The 20,372-nt window shown below is 43.0% G+C and overlaps 1 long non-coding RNA gene across 2 annotated transcripts in view; it reads left to right on the forward strand.

The window, feature by feature from the left end:
- The window catches only part of LOC106508196 (uncharacterized), a 259,868-nt gene that overhangs the window by 37,167 nt on the left and 202,329 nt on the right, over nucleotides 1–20,372 (forward strand). For both annotated transcript variants that reach the window (XR_001304823.3, XR_014833605.1), the window contains exon 4: nucleotides 7,261–7,659. This is a non-coding gene — a long non-coding RNA (uncharacterized LOC106508196). The remainder of the gene's footprint in view (nucleotides 1–7,260; nucleotides 7,660–20,372) is intronic.

The raw sequence follows: 20,372 nt of genomic DNA on the forward strand, positions 1-20,372 counted from the left end.
TTTGAGCTCAGGAAATATAGATACATACAATGGCCATTTTTTTTCCTTAAAAAAAAAGAGGTATCCTTTATTCATTCCACACATATTTATTAATTGCTGACTATGTCCCAAGCATTGGATATAAACAGTAAGTGAGGCAAGCTTGTCTTTAAGAAACTCAGTTTCGTTTGTGTGTGTGTGTGGGGGGTGGGGCTGGGGAGGAAATGTGGGGGGAAGAGAGTGAGGGAGTTTGAGAAGAGCACATGATGTAACTTCAGATGGTGCTAAGTGCGTAAAGAAAAGACTGATGTTCAACAAGGGTGCCAAAACTATTTCATGGGGGAGAGAATAGTCTTTTTTTTTTTTTTTTTTTTTTTAAAGATGGAACTGGAGTTCCTGTTGTGGCACAGCAGAAACAAATTTGACTAGTATCCGTGAGGATGTGGGTTCAGTTTCTGTCCTCGCTCAGTGGGTTGGGGATCTGGCATTGCCATGAGCTTCAGTGTAGGTTGGGTCCCAAGTTGCTGCGGCTATGGCATAGGCCAGTAGCTGTAGCTCCGATTCCACCCCTAACCTGGGAATTTCCATGTGCCACAGCTGCAGCCCTAAAAAGCCAAAAAAAAAAAAAAAAAAAAAAAAAAGGAACTGAATATCCTCATGCAAAAAGAATGAGGTTAGACTTATATCTCATACTAGGTACAAAAACTAACCCCAAATGTGTCAAAGACTTAAATAAATAAGAGCTAAAATTATTAAACTCTCAGAGGAAAATATAAGTGTAAATTTCTGTGACCTTGAGTACACAAGGATTTTCAGGCACAGCAATGAAAGAAAAAATTAAAATAATGGACTGTGAAAACTTAAAGCTTTGTGCTTCAAAGGGCACTGCACTGTCAGAAAGTGAAAAAACAACCTGTGTAATGGGACAAAATACTGGCAAATCATGGTAAGAGTCTGGTATCCAGAATATATAAAGACCCTTTCAGCTCAGCAATAAAAAGGTAGCTCAATTAAAAATTGGGCAAAGGATGTGAAAATATCTTTCTTTCCAAAAAGCACTCAGCCCCATTAGTCATTAGGGAAATGCAAATCAAAACGATGACAAGCTACTGTTTCATACCCACTAGGATGGCAAACAAAACAAAACAAAACAATTACAAGCGTTGTTGAGGACTCAGAGAAATTGGAACTTTCATATATTGCTGGTATGACTGTAAAATGGTGCAGCTACTTTGGAAAACAGTTCAGAAATTCTTCAAAAAGTTAAGCATATGACACAGAAATTATACTCCTAGGTAGGACAAGACAATTGAAGACATATGTCCACACAAAAACTTGAACATGAATGTTCTTAACAGCATTATTCATGATTCAAGAAAACAACCCAACTCAACAACAGCAACAACAAAAAACAGAGTTCCCATTGTGGCTCAGTGATAATGAATCTGACTAGTATCCATGAAGATGCAGGTTTAATCCCTGGCCTTGCTCAGTGGGTTAAGTATCCAGTGTTGCCATGACCTCTGGTATAGGTTGCAGATCCTTCATCACTGTAGCTGTGGCTGCAGCTCCCATTTGACCCCTAGCCTGGGAAAATCCATATGCCACAGGTGTGGCCCTAAAAAAGCAAAACAGACAAACAAACAACCTAATTGAAAAGTGGGCAGAAAATCTAAATAGACATTTCTCCAAAGAAGACATATGGATGGGCAGCAGGCACATGAAAAAATGCTTAACATCACTTATTTTTATGAGAAATGCAAGTTAAAACTACAATGAGTTACCATCTCATACTGGTGGCCAACGTTAATAAGTCTACAAAAAAACAAATGCTGGAGAGGGTGTGGAAAAAAGGGAACCCTCCTACACTGTTGGTGGGACTGTAAATTGGTACAACCACTGTGGAAATCAGTATGGAAGTTCCTCAGAAAACTAAATATAGAACCATCGTACAATCCAGCAATCCCACTCCTAGGCATATATACAGACAAAACTACAATTCAAAAAGATACATGTGCTTATATGTTCATAGAAACACTATTCACAATAGCCAAGACATGGAAGGAACTTAAATGTCCATCGATAGATGAATAGATTAAGAAGATGTATTACACATACACAATGGAATACCTCTCAGCCATAAAAAAGAATGAAATAATGCCATTTTCAGCAACGGGGATGCAACTAGACATTCTCATATTAAGTGAAGTAAGTCAGGTCAAGAAAGACAAATACTGTATGATATCACCTATATGAGGAATATAAAATATGGCACAAATGAACCTATCTGCAGAATAGAAACAGACTCAGACATAGAGAACAGACTTGTGGTTGCCAAGGGGAAGGGGGAGGGAGTGGGATGGACTGGGAGTTTGGGGTTAGTAGATGCAAACTATTACATTTAGAATGGATGGGCAGTTAAGTCCTACAGTATAGCACAGGGAATGGTGTCCATTCTCTTGGGATAGAACATGATGGGGGCTAATATGAAAAAAAATAATGTGTATATACACATACACACACATATATGTGGGTCACTTTGATGTTCAGAAGAAATTGGCACAACATTGTAAATCAATTATACTTTAATAAAAAAATACAGCAAAAGCAAAAGAAAATGACCCAAATGTCTGATAAATGAATTTAAAAAGGTGGTATGCCTTTCAATAAACTATTTTTCAGCTGTGAGAAAGGAATGAAGGATAGGTATATACTACAACAAGGATAAACCTTGAAACCATTATGCTAAGAAGCCAGACGCGAAAAGCCACACACTGCATGATTCCATTTGTATGAAATGCCCAGAATCGGACAATTCATAGAAATAGAAAGTGGATTGGTGGGAGCCAGGGCCTAGGGAGGGAGGAAATGGGGAGTAACCTCTAAAGAAACAAGGCTTCCTTTGGGGGTGATGGAAATGTTCCAGAATTAAATAACAGTGATGACTGCACGAATCTTGTAAATACACGACCCCTCCCCCCGAATTACATATTTCAGAGAATGAATTTTGTGGCATGGGGTTACATCTCCAAAAAAAAAAAAAAGGGAAGAAAGAAAGAAAAAAGGCGAGAGGATGGAAAGTGGGCATAGGATGGGAGTGGGTTATTGTAAACACTGGTCAGCGAAGGTTTTGATGGGAAGGACATGTCTGAGCAGTGTTCGCTGAATTCACAAATGACTGGAGGAAGCACACCAACCCTGCAGCATCCCCATCCTCTCTTCCTTTGATTTTGTGTATCCTTTCTCTGATGCAGACTCTACACACCCTAATGCTACAAATTTGTGTGAAAGACACAATCAGGGAATGAAAGTCATTGTTTCATGGAAATGCTTTCACATGATGATGCTGCCATGAAGAATTAGTTAACAGGGAAATCTTGAAGCCCTAATGTTGCCATCAACTACTTTAAGGTGTGTCACAGGATGCTAAACGAGGCTCTTGAGTTGCTTTCTAAACCACTGGGGTGGAACACAATGGGTGCTAAATGGCCATATAATCTAGAGAATTCTTAACTCATTTCTGCTGGAGGAGGGAAGGGATGAAACTCTCCCACAAAATGGAGACGTTATCTTGAGACTAAAAAATGAGGCAAGAAGCTCCATATAATCAGTGGATTGGTATTACAGGGTAGCTTACAGGGTGGGTAACTTACAGGGTGGGATCAGGCAGCCAAGGATCTAGAAGCATTCACAGCTGCACTCTACCTTCTGGGGGGCCACTGGGACAGTTTTATAGTTAACCTAAGGTATGGTGGTATGAGCTTGGAAAGAAACAGGCGTGCATTTCTAAGTCAAGATTTATGAAGGGGTAACTAGACTTTGGGAATTGAGATCGTGACAGCAAAGTTCTTTGTCATTGTTTGGGGACTAACAGAGCATTGAGGCAACTTGATACTACTGATTATTAAACAATATATATTAACTACAAAGTCCTTGATGACAGAGAAATGATTTCCCACACAGGACCGTCCTGGGCAGGGTCAGCTAAGGACAGAAGGTACTCTATGGGGGTCATTTATGCTTAACACCCATGCCGTCTCCCACCTCCAACCCACAGAAGAGAGCCTTCAGTAGGGGCTGCCCGAGTTGGGAGTGTTTGGTGGAGTAAAGGGTAGTATTTTCCCCTCAGGCACACACTGTAGAAGTGAGCCAATCTCAAGTTATTTTGAAAGGACCTTCTTGAAAGTGGATGACTGTTGGACAGGAGAGATTTCTAAGAGGCTCAAGAGTCCATTGCTTGCTTTAGATCAGGATTTCTCAGCCTTACCACTATTGACATCTTGGATCTAAAAATTCTTTGTTGTAGGAGCCTGTCCTGTGCGTTGTGGTAAAGCTGACAGCACTTATGGCTTGAACCCAGCCAGGACTCAGGTTGGTACTTCATCCACATGCATGGACTCAAGTCCAGCCTAGTCTCAGATTGGGACTTGAACCCACATTTTTTAAATTAGAATCATTCACCTTCACCTGGTGTCTGGACTTCCTAGGGTTCAGGTTCTTTGTACCTCAACATGGAAGGAATTCAGTGAGGGACAAAGTGATAGGCAAGAAATAGGTTTATTAAGATAGGATGCTTGTGAGAGGTGCAAGGGGGCAGGCAAGAAGGCTCAGCCCCACGGATTAGGTGGGCTACATTTTTATCATCCAAGGAGAGTGTGGGTGGGAAAAGACTGCCTCTTCCTCTTTCTTTGAGTAGTTGCTCCTTCTTGGTATCTGGTAAGTTAGTATTTGACCCTATAAAGTCAAACTAGCGCTATCATGGTGCTTATTCAAATCAGCAGAAGGGCAGTCCTTATACTTCTGCCCTTGGTCCTAAGGGTCATTGTGTTGCTGGACTTGAATGCAGGCCTCATTTTAATGACCTGAGGCATATCTCCTGCTTTTGTTTGTGGTTTTGTAGTTAAGAAAGCCTGCTTTGTTCTGATGGCTTTCTTGAGCAATTATTGACTGAAAAGGTGTTCTCCCAAAGTTCCCTAGGTTTCCCTCTCTATCTGGGACTTCCACAACTACCTGTGTAACTATCCTACTCCGTCCCTACCAGGCTGCATCTCTGGCTTCCACCCACTAAAAACCACTGGCAACCCCTCCCCCTCCCCCGTTATGATGGCTTAAAATGCCTATAGATGTCAAATACTCTCCGGGGGGCCAAAAATGCCCCTGGTTGAGAAGCATTGCTTTTGAGAAGGGTATATGCCAAGAATCCCACTGTGGAAGTTTGGAAAACTCCCCATGAGTCAGCATATTAGTTTTTTATGGCTCCTGTAATAGATTACCCAAAACCTAGTGGTTTAAAACAACACACTTTCTCGATCTCACAATTCTGGAGGCCAGAAGTCCAATATGGATCTCAACGGGCTAACATCAAGGTGTTGGCAGGCATGCGTCCTTCTGGGAGCTCGAGTGGAGAATTCCTGTCCTTGACCTGTCCAGCTTTCTGAGGCTGCCCTCCTTCCTTGGCTTAGCAGCTCCCAGCCATCAATGTCATCTCTCTGACCTCCGCTTCATCATCGCGTCTCTGTCTCTGACTCTGACCCTCCTGCCTTCCTGTGAGTAAAGACCCTTGTGATTACATTGGGCCCACCTGGGTGATCCAGGCTTCTCTTCCCACCTGAAGGTCCTAAACTTCATCACATGTCAAGGTACCTTTTTACCCTGGAAGGTAATGTATCCACAGGTTTCACAGATTAAAATGTGGCCATCTTTGGGGAAGGCTTTATTCTGCCCACCACAGTCGGTATTTGGGCGCATGCCAACCAGAAGGCACAGAGAAGCCAGATTGCACCTGCATTAGTTAAGTCATATCCTGTGATTTCTACAGTCCTCCCTTGGTATCCGCAGGGGACTGGTTTCAGGATGCCCCTGATGGGGCAGCTACAGGTAGTTGTAGAAGTTCCAGTAAGGGACCACAGATAGAGGGGGAAACAGAGGGGACTTTGGGAGATCACTGTAAATGAATAACTGTTCAAGAAAGCCATCAGAACAAAGCAGGCTTGCTTGACTAGTGGAGGTGTGAGGTATGCCTCAGGTCATTGGATGGGTTGTAGGGTGAGGCCTGCATTCAGGTTCAGACCAAGGGCAGGAGTTTGAGGACCACCCTTCAGCTGATTTGAATAAGCACCAAGACCGGATATGAAGGAGGAGCTACTACTCAAAGAGGAAGAGGCAGTCTTTTCCCACCCACACTCCCCATGGATGATAAAACTGTAGACCTAATCCTTGGGGCTGAGCCTCCTTGCCTGCTTGCATCTCTCACAAGTGTCCTATCTTAATAAACCTATTTCTTGCGTATGGCTTTGTATCTTGCTGAATTCCTTCTGCATGGAGGCATAGAGAACCTGAACCACAATAAGTCCAGACACCAGGTGAAGGTGAGTGATTCTAATTTAAAAATTGTGGGTTTAAGTCCCAGTCTAGGTTTAGGCTGTGTTTGAGTCCCAGCACATGGGTTCAAGTCCCAATCTGGGTTCTGGCTGGGTTCAAGCCATAAGCGCTATCAGTTTCACACCCACCTCCCCAAAGGGGAGGTTCACCAGTCCCTCATATAAGAGGGTATAGTATTTGTCTGTAAGCTACACGCATCTTCCCCTGTACTTTAAGTTATCTCTAGGTTACTTGTATTACCTAATACGATGCAAATTCTATGTCAAACATTCTGGGGTGCTCAGCAAATTTAAGTTTTGCTTTTTGGATCTTTCGGGAAAGTCTTCCTCTCAAATATTTTCCACTTGCAATTGCTTGAATCTGCGGATATGGAACCCAAAGATAGGGAGGGCTGACTTTAATTCCTTATTCCGGGGCTCCACTCAGGAATGGGAGGCAGCTGAGCTAGCGGGAATGACGGGTGAGGAAAGAGCAGACTTTGTGGCTCAGGCCTAGCTGGAAAGAGGACAGACTTTAACTTAGGTATGAAATAATGGTTTTGATTATAATAGGATTCTTTTTTTTTTTTTTTTAAACTGATTATGCTGTTTTAATTCCCGACTTGCCTGGAAACCCACAGGTTCTACCTGGAGGGTTGCGCTGGGCTAGAAAAGGAGCTTTTCAACTGTACATCTAAAGGCAGTGATGGGGCAAGGGACAGTCCCTTCTCCAGGTCCCTTGCAGAATCCAGCTTATTGAGTAAACCTGGTACAAAATGATTTTGGGGGAAAAGGGATTTCAGAATTCAATGGACTCACCCCATGAACTAAAAAAAACACTCTTCCTAGAAAGGGAGGAAGAGGCTGTGAACTAAGAGGTGGGGAGGCCTCAGGAAGCCCATGGTTTTTCCTCTTTTCTCAGGGACCCTGGATGATGTTTCTCTCACCTAGAGATTTGAGGAAGGAGAGAGAAGAGTGGGAAGAGGCTGGAAAGACCTGGACTGGAAACCACTGACACGCACGTGGGCAAGAAGTAGACTGCCTTTCCAGTCTGTGCTGGCAGGAAAAGCTGGGGCATATGGCCCCACAGGAAGAGGTGCAGCTCACACCTCCGCAGCTCTGAATCCAACCAGCAGGCTTCCCGACACGTGAATATACGGCCTGCATCAACCCTGAAACCATCAGCAGAAAACTTTCGTGGGCTTCTTGAGGACACCAAGGAGATCTTGAAACCCATGTTTCTCCATTTACGGCTGACAGCTTCCTTCACTCCCAGGACCTGCAACACCACGGACCAGGCCATCAACGAACACTAAAAACCGTGAGTGGCAATCAGGTTAAAACCAAAATTGCTATATATATATTTTTTTTAAATGACTATGGGGTGTATATATATAATGATAATGACTATTTTAAGCATTCAAAAATAACACATGGGGCGTTCCCTTGTGGTTTAATGGTTAAGATTCACCACTTTCATTGTTGTGGCCAGGGTTCAATCCCTGGTCTGGGAACTTGAGATCCTACATCAAGCTGCTGCACACCATGGCCAAACCCCCCCCCCCCCATTCTATTAGCTGTCCTTCTAGAAAGGTTTGAGGTGAAAATGGTTTTGTTGTTGGGAGGTAAGGGAACAGCGAACACGCAGACATGTTTTGTGCAGGAGATGTGGTGCTGGTAGGTCTTTTTGAATGGAATGAAGTCGTCCAACAAGCAGCAGATAATGAGGATAACCCAGTAAGACAGATGGATGTTTTGTGCCTCTTGCACCACTGCAGGGCCCAGGGAAGTATGAAGCAAGAGAAGTGGACCCAGCTCTTAACAGTGTTCCAGGTCCATTGGGAGCTTGAGGTTAATAGATGCAGATCATTGGAGTTCCCGTCGTGGCTCAGTGGTTAAGGAATCCGACTAGGAACCATGAGGTTACGGGTTCGATCCCTGGCCTTGCTCAGTGGGTTACGGGTTTGATCCCTGGCGTTGCTGTGAGCTGTGGTGTAGGTTGCAAACACGGCTCGGATCCCGAGTTGCTGTGGCTCTGGCGTACGCTGGAGGCTACAGCTCCGATTGGACCCCTAGCCTGGGAACCTCCATATGCCATGGGAAGCGACTCAAGAAATGGTATAAAAAAAAAAAATGGCAGAAAAAAATAGATGCACACTATTGCCTTTGGAATGGATTAGCAATGAGATCCTGCTGTGTAGCACTGGGAACTATGTCTAGTTACTTATGATAGAACCTGATAATGTGAGAAAGAAGAATGTATACATGTATGTGTAACTGGGTCACCATGCTGTACAGTAGAAAAAAAAATTATTGGGGAAATAAAAAAATTAAAAAAAAAATAGTGTTCCAAGTCCAGAGAGAAAAAACACACTCAGGTGTGAGGTGGGGACAGGTGGGAGCAGCTAGACGGAATTCATCTTTCTCTAGGTTCTAAGTAGGGATGAACTTGTAGAACTTTACGCCAGGAGCACAGCAGATACTGGAAGTAGGATGTTGTTGATGTGCCTACTTCTGTGGGTGCTCACTGCCTTCTGCCCCCAATTCTACCTATGACGGACAATGAAAAGCACCTGGATTTTTTCTTTCCTCTCAGGTGGGTGGGCAGAAGCATCCAATGGAAGCTGGGTTCTGTATCTCCATGTTTTTCTAGCTGTCTACCTGGGAACAGGTGCTTCTTACTTTTTTGCTTTTTTGGGTCACACCTGCAGCATATAGAAGTTCTCAGGCTATGGGTCGAATCGGAGCTGCAGCTGCCAGCCTATACCACAGCCACAGCAACGTGGGATCCGAGCTGCCTCTGTGACCCATACCACAGCTCAGGGCAGTGCTGGATCCTTAACCCATTGAGTGAGGCCAGGGCTTGAATCTGTGTCCTCATGGCTGCTAGTCAGATTCGTTTCTGCCGTGCCACAACGGGAAACTCCTGACTTTTAAATTGCATGTGGTAAAGTCTCATTTTCTAAATTAAGGAGATTGTGCCTGGCCACATATGAGGCTCTTGGTAAGTAAGTTGTAGAAGGAAGGAAGGAGGAAAGGAGGGAAGAAGTGCCTCAGGTGTGTGCTAGGGGTTGAGTCACAGGAATTGGCTTCAAGAGGTGGCCCAGGGGATTATGAAGAGCTTAGCTTGGGGATCCTTTGGGTTGTGACAGAGAAAGCAGGTTACTTTGGTGCTGGATTGTCACTGTTTGCTGTGGGAAGAATAGAACCGTCCTTACATCCTTATTCTGTGATGAGGGTTAGAAATGTTATCCATGAAGAAGGACTGAATTACCCATGAACTTGGGGACCCTTGCAACACAGATTCTCCCTGGAAAGCTGCTTAATGGCTTTTCTCTGGGTGTATAAGTCAGTGAAACCAAACAGCCCTGTGCTTTCTTCACTTACAGCCCTGCTTTAAGATCTCTTTATTCTCTCCCTGGAGCCTCCCCCATCTGTCTGTGTGTTTGATGCTCTTAGCCTTGCTCTCTGCACTTGTTTTTTATTTTCTCTGTTGGGGGTTCTTATCTATGTTCTGTGGTCTCAGAAGAGATGGCTGTTCTCCCATTTCACACATGCCTTTGGTGCTATATGTGGCTTTCAAAGTGTCTGTGCTAAGGTGGCTGGAATTTTTATGAGTGAAAACAAGCCATTGAGAATATTACATGTGAAGATTCTAGGTGGAGAGTGTGCGTTGATCACTACTGGTGGATTTAGAAAATGCTTATTCTTACAATTTGCTTATCTTTTATTGTCAATGCTATCTTTATTTTGTTGTCTAATCAAGACCTCAAATCTATGATACTCACAATGGAGAGTGTTATTTTCTATTTTGACACATGGAAGCCACTGCATTTCTGAAGAGGGGAGGTGTGATCTGGATAATCCCTACAAAAGGCAATGTCTACTGCTCTGATTGGCAGTCAAGTAGAGAGTTCAAATTGGAGTCAGAAAGTGACTAGAAGGGAAGGGATGGGAGTTCCCGTTGTGGCTCAGCAGGTTAAGAACTCGACTAGTATCCTTGAGGATGCGGGTTCGATCTCTGGCCTCTCTCAGTGGATTAAGGATCTAGTGTTGCCACAAGGTGCAGCATAGGTCACAAATGCAGCTTGGATCTGGTGTTGCTGTAGCTGTGGTATTGGCCAGCAGCTGCAGCTCTGATTCGACCCCTAGCCTGGGAACTTCCTTATGCCTCAGGTGCACCCCTAAAAAGGAAAAAAAAAGAGAGAAATGAGGAATAAAGTGAGTGAGGTATATACCTTTCCGCTGTGGTCCTAACATGGGTTGGAAGAAGAATTTCCAGACACAAAGCAAAGTGAGAAGAGAAATGAATTTATTGAGCTAAGAAATGCTGCTAGCACAGCGGGATGGCTTCCTGATGGGCAGGGAGAGCCGACCCCAGTGGAAGCTGGCTGCTTCTTTTTATAGCTAGAGTGTAAGGGAAAGAATGGCGTGGCTTTGCTGATTAACCCGGGGTCTGAAACTCTCCTCATTCCTGATAAGGACCTACTTAATCAGGTCCTTTCTCCTTTACCAAGAAAAGGAGAACTTTCAAGGGCAGGGCTCCTTCTTTATCAGAAGAGAGCTAGGCTGTCTCCAGCATCAGCTCCAGGTTTTGTGCTTGAGCTAATATGCTGCAGCTTGAGTTCCACACTTTGTTCTCTCCTTCCTTTTTCCACATTATCTTGAGACAGACAAGAGTTTCTTTTCTTTTTTTCTTTTTTGAATTACTCAATGAATTTATTACATTTGTAGTTGTACTGTTGTGGAAACCGCAAAAACCGTGGCAGTGGAAGGAGACAAACAGCACTCGGGAGATATGGAAAAGCAAGGTTTATTCAGCAGCGGTGCGGGCTCAGAGGAGTCACCTCCAGAGTCTGAGCACCAGGTCTTTGTTCTCAGTAACTTTTATACACTGCAAGGTCTTGATTTTCCCGTGTAAGCATCCCGGACCTCCCCCCATCCCCAAGCAGACAGTGTTCCTCCCTAAGAAACTGAGCAAGCAAGGTTACAGAAGAGGAACTGAGAAGCAATGTTGGATACATGATTAGCAGGGCTGCTGGCTTGGACAGAGAGCACACAGTTGTTACATTATTACAAGAAGGGTGGTATGTGAGGAGCATAGGGGGAAAGGCTTGCAGCTGCCTTCTTAGCCAAGGGGGGGTTATTCTTTACCTAAAACTCTATTTCAGTACAATGATCATCACAATCCAATTTATAGGATTTCCATCCCACAACCCCAGCGCATTCCCTCCACCCCCCAAACTGTCTAAGAGTTTCTAGTTGAGCAGAAAATGGAAACTTAAGGTGATACTGTAGCAGAGACAGGAATGTTCCACAAATAATGCCTGGAATTCCCAGCATTTCCTCCCCCCCCCCCCCCCCCCCCGCAGGTAGGTGGGGCTGTGTCATTAGTTTGATGGGCCCAGAGTGGAAGATTTGCAACATCCACACAAATGCACAGAAGTGCAACAGCCAACCGGCTCCCTTCTGCTAAGGTGACCCCTGGGCCTCACTGGAGATGGTAAAACATTAGCTCTAAGCAGCCTGCATCCCTGAGATGGAGAACAGCTGCCCTTGAAGTACTTGGGCCCGCAGGGAACTTTAAAGGAGCAAGAGATAAGTATGTGGCTGAACCAAACCTGGATCCATTTGCCCAGGGTGGTAAAGCCAATCTGTTGATGCTGGTTTGTGGTGAAGGTGAGTGCAGTGCTCTCTGATGGGTTTCAGCAAAGGATTTTTAAGGGCAAAGTGGGGGGGGGGAGGGGTAGTGCCTCCCCATCCCAGGGAAGGTAAGCAGCTCATGCACAGTTCTCTGATTGGTGGATGAGGTAACAGGGCAGTGTCACAGGGGTTAACGTTAAGAATCCTTCGGCGCCAGAAGGTCTCCATGCTCATGGTCATCATGTAGTTAATTTCTTCCATTTGGTGCTAAAACCACATCTGTAGAACAACTCAGGAAATGTACATCAGATACCATTATCTGGGTATTTCAGAGAGGAGCTCAAGCAGAGGCTGTGGGGGAAGGGTCTGTCTCAGGAAGGCCCCATAGGATCCTGCTCAGTTACAAGTATGTTTTCTTAAGACGTCGAAACTTGGAATTTTTTTTTCATGGAAAATGAATTTAATTGGATCCCTTAAATAGTATAATTTTTAGTTTTAACATATTTACACAGCACTTTGTAATTACTAGAGCATTTTAAATAGATATTTCCTTCAAAGCTCATCAAGCTCCTAAGGTCATTTTAAAAAAAAACTTTTGACTTAATTTCAGACTTCTAGACAAGTTGCAAAAAGACCACAAAGGATTCCTGCATATCCTTCATCCAGATGACTGAAATGTTATCATTACTGCATTGCTTGATCCTTTTCTCTAAGTATGTATACAGTTGTCCCTTGGTATCTGTGAGGGATTGGTTCCAATATCCAGCTCCCTCTCCCACCCGCGTGGATACCAAAATCCAAAGATGCTCAAGTCCCTTATATAAAATGATGTAGTATTTGCATATAACCCTCCACATTCTCCCCTATATTTTAAATCATCTATAGATTGCTTATAATATCTAATCCAATGGAAATGCTGTGTAAACAATTGCCAAATTCAAGTTTTGCCTTTTGGAATGTTCTGGAATTTTTCTTTCTTTTTTTTTTTTGTCTTTTGTCTTTTTATGGCCACACCCTTGGCATATGGAGGTTCCCAGGCTAGGGGTCTAATCAGAGCTGTTGCTGCAGGCCTATGCCATAGCCACAGCAATGCCAGATCCAAGCCACATCTGTGACCTACAACACAGCTCACAGTAACGCTGGATCCTTAACCCATTGAGCGAGGCCAGGGATCGAACCTGCATCCTCATGTTTCCTAGTCAGATTCGTTTCCTCTGTGCCACAATGGGAATGACCTGGCATTTTTTTTTTTTTTTTAAATATTTTTGGTCTGTGATTGGTTGAACTTGAGACTATGGAACTCATGGGTATGGCTGACTGTACACATATTGCTTTATTTTCTGGATTGTGTGAGAGGAAGCTGCAGATATGATGCCCCCTCACCCCAAATACTTCCGTGTGTTCCCTAGAAACAAGGATGGTGGGATCATGCAGCACAGCACAGCCTATTCTAAACTGATACAGACAAACTTTGTGGCATTGGTAAACGGGGAGGTTTTAGCACAGACAACAGTGAATCTGTAGACCTGAGGTCACAGCTCATTATGGAAAGTCAGTGAATTTGGAAGAGTAGGCTCTTAAAGGAAGGTTTTTGATTTTTTTTTTTTTTTAATCCTTTTAGGGCCGCTCCCAGGTTAGGGGTCACATCGGAGCTGTAGCTGCCAGCCTATACCACAGGCACAGCAGCGAGGGATCTGAGTCGCATCTGTGACCTACACCACAGCTCATGGCAACACCAGATCCTTAACCCACTGAGTGAGGCCAGGGAATGAACCTGTGTCCTCATGGATGCTAGTCAGATTCATTTCTACTGAGCCAGGACGGGAGATCCATGTTTTTGATTTTTTAATTGATGCTTTATGATATGTATTTAGGGAGCTGATAAAGAGGTAATGGGATTACCGCATTCAGGTGTGTGGATACAAGCCATTCAGGAAAATTTGTTTCCTAAGTGAGATGAAACTGGACTTCGTTTCTTCTTTGTGCCCACAGTGGGTATGACATGTCACAGCATGTTGACATATTTTCAATGAAACTTCATTTCTGCCTTTTTTTTTTTTTTCCTTTTTAGGGCCACACCTGCAGTATATGGAGGCTCCCAGACTAGGGGTCGAATGGAACTACAGCTGCTGGCCTATACCACAGCCACGCCAGATCCGAGCTGCATTGGCAACCTACATCACAGCTCACAGCAACTCTGGATCCTTAACCCACTGAGCGAGGCCAGGGATCAAACCCGCAACCTCATGGTTCCTAGTCGGATCTGTTGAAGCTGCGCCACAATGGGAACTCCTCATTTATGTTTTTTCCAGGCTGGAAAATGTGTCCTGGCAACAATGACATTGTTAAAAATGATGCAGTTAATGAAAGCACAGGAAGGCATCTTTTTTGGGGGGGTGGTGGTGGGAGAATAGCAGTTGAAAATAACAGCTATTAAACTGAAGGAAAGTCAGGTTAGGGTTAGACACTGAAGAATTCACTGCCCCCTCCCCCCTTTGTCAGTGAACGGGCTCATTTTCCCCAAATTCCAGAGCTGTGTCCTTTTCATGCCATCTTCCAAACCCACCTCCACTGGAGCTTGCAATCTGTGCCTGGATTCTGGTTTGAAGGAGACGCTGATTGATTTGCAGTCACCAGGATCTGGCATGCAGATGCAAATGGCAGTTTTCTCTAGGAAGTGTCAGTGGCAATTGGATTAGTTTCTGATTTGCATTCTCAAGGCCTGCAGGTCCTCAGAAAACCACATTTTACAGGCAGTCTGCTGGGGGTTATTTTTAATCTCAGCTATAAATGCCACACCATAATAGTCCTTAAAACTGAAAGCACTTACATTTGCAAGGCAGAGGATACTTAGAATTATTAGTTTAGCAAAAATCTGGATCCAAAAAGGTGATGGGAGAAAGGACTTTGGGGATAGAGAGGGCTTGGTGTTCAACAGTGAGCTATGGGACAGACCCGGTTTAGAAGTTCTTCTGGCTTTTCTTGAAGGTCTTGAATAAAGGGAATTGGAGGGGTTTGCTCGGGGAGAGAAAAGTGAACCATGGACCTGGCCTGGGCTTTTCAAGCATCTGCGGTTCTCTTTTAAAGTCAGCATTATAATTCATCCCATTCCTGATAGCAGCAGTGCCTTCTGCAGGTCCATGTCATCTATTCTTGCCACTGCTCAGTCTCTTGCCCTTTGCCTCTCAGTGGTGCTGGGCCCTGCCTGGAGATAAACTGGACTCTAAATCCTTGTCCAACATAGAGAATTGGTCCTGGGCAGATGCAGGCCCTGAGGATTTTTTGAGGGCGGGATGAATTAAAAAATTTGCAAATCGGGTGTGTGAAAAAGCAACTTACACTGTAAAAATAATTTGTTTAATATTCAAGGAGTCGCCGCCTCCAGGGTCCACCTTGTGGGTAAAAACATAATATGGCGTCAACTCACTCTGATCATGTTATACTCCTCTCTCAAGATACTCTCTCCTGCTTGGAGCCTGGCTGCTAGTTAAAGGTGGAAGTTTGGTCTCCAAGCCAAAGAGAAGTTTTGATCAACGGCAGGTCTCTCCCATCTGCAGGGTTATGACCTGCAACTGCCTGTCCTTTCACTGTGACACCTACATCCAGAATGTCACCTTTTCTTCCCCTTTAAACCGCCCCTTCTCTTGCTCACTCTCCTGGCACTAGCGGTTCCATCTTCATGTTCAGCCAGCTTTGATGTACAGAATCCCGTTGCTTAATGGTTGGAGCAGTGTCTCCATGGTGATACAGGCACAGAACTTTAGAGCATCACCCACCATGCTTTCTTGTATACTTGGCAGGCAAGTTAGAGTTGCCTGGGGTGGCCTATATTCTCCTTTTTTTTTTTTTTTTTTGTCTTTCTGTCTTTTCTAGGGCCGCACCCTCGGCATATGGAGGTTCCCAGGCTAGGGGTCTAATGAGAGCTCTAGCCGCCGGCCTACACCAGAGCCACTGCAACTCGGGATCCGAGCTGCGTCTGCAACCTATACCACAGCTTACGGCAATGCTGGATCCTTAACCCACTGAGCAAGGCCAGGGATCGAACCCGCAACCTCATGATTCCTAGTTGGATTCCTAGTTGGAGCCACAATGGGAACTCCTATATTCTGCTTTTATCTTTTCTGTTTGATCTTACACACTTAAGAAAAAAATTCTTGGAGTTCGCGTCGTGGCGTAGTGGTTAACGAATCCGACTAGGAACCATGAGGTTGCAGGTTCGGTCCCTGCCCTTGCTCAGTGGGTTAACGATCCGGCGTTGCCGTGAGCTGTGGTGTAGGTTGCAGACACGGCTCGGATCCCGCGTTGCTGTGGCTCTGGCGTAGGCCGGTGGCTACAGCTCCGATTCAACCCCTAGCCTGGGAACCTCCATATGCCGCGGGAGCGGCCCAAGAAATAGCAACAACAACAACAAAAAGACAAAAAAAAAAAACAAAACAGAAAAAAATTCTTGAGATAGTGGTGAGTAGCTGTGTAGAGTGTATGCTAGGAGGTCCCCTATAGACGTTTTTATTTTAAGAAGAACACCACTTAACTAGCTACTTATTGATAAAATCTCTTATCCCCCGGCCCACAATCAGCTTTCATGGATTTAAGCTTTCTGGAAATTTTCTATAAAACCACTAAGACGAGGAAATTGGGAGCTGCCACTGTTTAATCACCTTGAAGGGTTGATAAACTTTCCCAAGGGGGTCACATAAGGGAATTAGCTGGTCTGTTAACAGGTAAGAAAAAACTGACATAAAACAAAAACAAGGTAAGTCTGTTATCAATGGAGTTAATGTTCCAATTCAAAACTTTCCTTAGAAATTTCCTGTAGAAAACCAGTTCGAAGGCATTTTTATGATTCAAAATTAAGATTTGGGCAATACAGGATTGTCCATGATAAAATACTGTAGGCACCAAAAATTAAGCTTCTGAAATAAGCTTAGAGGTTTCTGTGTAATAAAAAATTTGCATAAAGTTTCTGATTTTAAATGTTAGAACAACAAATGCATTTTCCTCCCCTTTCTTTTGAGATTCCATTGAGGGGAAAGAAATCCTGATAATGAAGAGAGAGGAGTGGGGATAACCTATGGCAGACTAGAGATTTCACGTCATTTTCTGGGTGTGGACCATCAATGCAGAAGCATATTGTAGGCAAAGAGGAGTAGTGGGTGCTCAGAATATGCACATGGTGGACCTCTGGGAATGTGGTGGCCCATCAGCTTGGTACATCCAGGGCCCTGGATGTAGGGTTCCTAGCTTTGGATAGTGAGAATGAGGCATGGTGCAAAACCAGAGGTATCATTAAAATTTTGTCTGCCATATATTAGATTCCAGATATAAGTGATATCGTATGGTATTTGTCTTTCTCTATCTGGAATCTAATATATAGCACAAATGAAACTTTCCACAGAAAAGAAAATCATAGACTTGGAGAATAGACTTGTAGTTGCCAAGGGGGAGGGGGAGGGAGTGGGAGGGATGGGGAGCTTGGGGTTGATAGATGCAGACGAGTGCCTTTGAAATGGATTAGCATTGAGATCCTGCTGTGTAGCACTGAGAACTATGTCTAGTCACTTATGATGGGGCATGATAATGTGAGAAAAAGAATGTATACATGTAGGTATAACTGGGCCACCATGCTGTACATTAAAAATAATAATATATTGGGGAAATGAAAAAAAAAATTGTTGCCAGATAGCTGCTTCAGTGATCCCTTCCAACCCTTTCCCCACTACTGCCCCCGGGACCATTGGCAGCCCCTCATATTGAAAGTTCTTTTCTGGAGAAATTGGATACATTTTCTAGGAAGAGCTATGGTGTCCAGTGTGGGGTGTCTGCACATAGATTAAATTCCTTCTTATGACATTTTAGATTTCCAGTCTAATGTCAGATTTCTCATCCTCACACCTAAAAGAAAAGCTGATTGTCAAAAGCCAATGACAATGAACCGGATGGATGACCCAGTTGCAGAGCAGAGCTATCCATCAGCCTTTCTTTTTAGGAGACTGTCCTACTGGGGAATAACACTTATGCAAAAGAGCCTTTCATTTTCCCTCATGAATTAGTTATCAAGGATGATCAGAAATAGCAAAATCCACAGCCTGAAAGAGAAAGCTAAGTTAAACATTCAGAATAAATGACTCCTGAAGAAATAAAGATCAAAAGCCACCTAAAAAATTCAAATTTACATCCTCAGAGATGGTAGAGAAGATATTGTATACATAAAATAAGAAAATGATGCCATTAAAAATAAAAATGAGAAGTTTTTAGAAATTAAAAATGATTTAGAATTGCATTCAGTTAATACATGATTTCAGTAAAAATAAGATGAAGTCAAGGTGATTTCTCTGAATGGAGAGCAAAAATCAATGATAAAAATGCAAACAGAGTTATTAATGATGGCCATACTGACCGGCGTGAGGTGGTGTTTTATTACAGTTTTGATTTGCATTTCTCTATTAGTTAGTGATGTTGAACATCTTTTCACGTGCCTATTGGCCATCTGTATGTCTCTGGAGAAACTTCTATTTAGGTCTTCTGCCCATCTTTCAATTGGGTTGTTTGTTTTTTTGTTGTTGTTGAGCTGTAAAAGTTGTTTGTACATTTGGAAGAGTAAGCCCTTGTTGGTTTCATCATTTGCAAAGACTTTCTTACATTCTGTGGGTTGTGGTTTTTTTTTTTTAATGGTTTCCTTTGCTTTGCAAAAGCTTTTGCATTTAATTAGGTCCCACTGGTTTATTTTGTTATTGTCATCATTCTAGGAGGTGGATCTGAAATTATGGCACAAACAAACCCATATACAAAACAGAAACAGACTCACAGACATAGAGAACAGACTTGTGGTTGCCAAGGGAAAGGGGGAGAAAGTGGGATGGACTGGGAGTTTGGGGTTAGTAGACACAAGCCATTGCATTTAGAATGGATAAGCTATGAGGTCCTACTCTATAGCACAGGGTATTATATACAATCTCTTGGGATATAACCTGATGGAAGGTAATATGAAAAAAAGAATGTACATATATATGTGACTGGGTCACTTTGCTGTTCAGCAGAAATTGACACAGCATTGAAAAACAACTATAATTTAAAAAAATGAGAACAGAAAGGATATGAGACACAGATGTTTAATCCAACAGATCTAGAATCTGACTGAATAGAATTTCAGGAAGAAAGATTAAAGAAAATAGAGAGGAAGAAATTATTTTTTAAAAATAGCAGATCTTTTCGTAGTGCTGATGAAAGGCATGGTCTTTTGATTGATAAGCCCTGAATTGGTCTTATGTAATTTTCACCAAATGGAATGTTTGATACTAATTGCCTAAGCCATGATATTTGCTTAGAGGAGAAAATTTGTTTCCTGAACTTCTCATTATAAGTACTCTAATTTTCCTGAACTTTCTCATTATAAGTACTCTAATTTTCTTTAGAGGAAAAGCATGCATGATTAAAAGTAATTTCTTCTACAGATTTCCTGGCAGGGGTGTCTATATACTCAGTTTTGCCTGTAATGTAAATAAAGGTGATACCTCAGTGTGTAGCAGCCAATCTTGTGGCCGTGGACAGGAAGCTCAGCAACACGATAAGGAGGGATGGAAAGGAAGATGGAACAGCCACTTTTTTTTTTTTTTCACTTTCTGGAGAATTTTCTCTACCCACCAAACTTTACGTTGCATTAAAAGTATTAAGCATTACATGGTTACTGTAGTTAGAGCTGTTTATGATCTTGGAGAGACAGCAATGAGTGATGGCTTGGACTGAGATCTTAATTCTCTGCTCAGAAATTGAACCTGGGCAGTCTGGATGAAAACCAGGAATCCTAGCCACTAGACCACCTAGAAACTAGAAGCAGAAATGCCCTGATTCTTTTTTTTTTTTTGGGGGGGGGGTATTTAAAAATTTTTATTAAAGTATATTTGATTTACAGTGTTCCTTCAATTTCTGCTGTACAGTAAATGATTAAAAATGATATTTGCTTAGAGGAGAAAATTTGTTTCCTGAACTTCTTTTCAAGACAACACACTGATTCCTTTAGTAAGAACATTATCCTCGTTACGTAGAAAGGAAAGCAGGAAGCCTGAAGGATCCTGTTAGAAGATAAGGTACTTTGGGAAAGTTGCTACATCTCCCTGAATGATGCATCTAAATCCACAGCCTTTGAGCAAAGCATAATTATTAATTGTTAATCAAATGTGAAAATTAAACATGGGTAATTTTTACTTCTTATCTGTCCTGGCACTATTTTCTAAATCTATTTTTTAATAAGAGGTTGGATCAGTGGACATTTATCAGTACTAGTTGGGAAATTACTCAGAACCAGTACTAGACTAATGATAAATTGGTTTTTTTGGGGGGTTGGTTACATTTTTTTTTTTTAAATTGAGATGTAGATAAATACAGTAAAGTCAC

This window comes from Sus scrofa, chromosome 18 (genome assembly GCF_054392235.1).
Source record: "Sus scrofa isolate SSC_HxYL_T2T_F1_AM1 chromosome 18, Sscrofa_HxYL_maternal_Yorkshire_Landrace_v2.0, whole genome shotgun sequence".
NCBI lineage: Eukaryota > Metazoa > Chordata > Mammalia > Artiodactyla > Suidae > Sus > Sus scrofa.